The sequence below is a fragment of the Eimeria tenella genome, genomic scaffold (genome assembly GCF_000499545.2).
Source record: "Eimeria tenella Houghton genomic scaffold, Eth_scaff2080, whole genome shotgun sequence".
NCBI classification, from domain to species: domain Eukaryota; phylum Apicomplexa; class Conoidasida; order Eucoccidiorida; family Eimeriidae; genus Eimeria; species Eimeria tenella.
Genome location: NW_013541925.1, coordinates 1,389 through 1,724, shown reverse-complemented (window position 1 = coordinate 1,724; position 336 = coordinate 1,389). Strand labels below are relative to the sequence as shown.

At 60.1% G+C, this 336-nt stretch overlaps 1 protein-coding gene across 1 annotated transcript in view; it reads right to left on the bottom strand.

Annotated features, from left to right (window-relative positions):
* ETH_00043875 (inositol polyphosphate kinase domain-containing protein, putative) overlaps nucleotides 1-336 on the bottom strand; it is a gene marked incomplete at both ends in the record, with an annotated part of 996 nt that overhangs the window by 158 nt on the left and 502 nt on the right. The gene's annotated exons all lie outside the window — the stretch shown is intronic.

Below are 336 nucleotides of genomic sequence, written 5' to 3'. Positions count from 1 at the left end.
AGCAGCAGCAGCAGCAGCAGCAGCAGCAGCAGCAGCAGCAGCAGCAGCACAGGGCAACGGCAGGTGATTGAGGGTCGGCGCGCAGCCCCCGCGGCCTCTGTCGTCGACGCACTCCGCTGCACCGCTACAAAGCAGCAGCAGCAGCAGCAGAAGCAAAAGCAGCAACAGAAAGAGCAGCAGCAGCAGCAGCAGCATAGAGAGACTCAAGAGAGACAGGGCTGCCAACAGAGAGAGCAGCAAATCAGAAGGGCCTCTCAGGCCTTCGGCTCGAGAAAGCTCCACGAGGACTCAAACAGCTAACTAGCTAGCTAGCTAGCTGCTAACGTGCACTGTCGC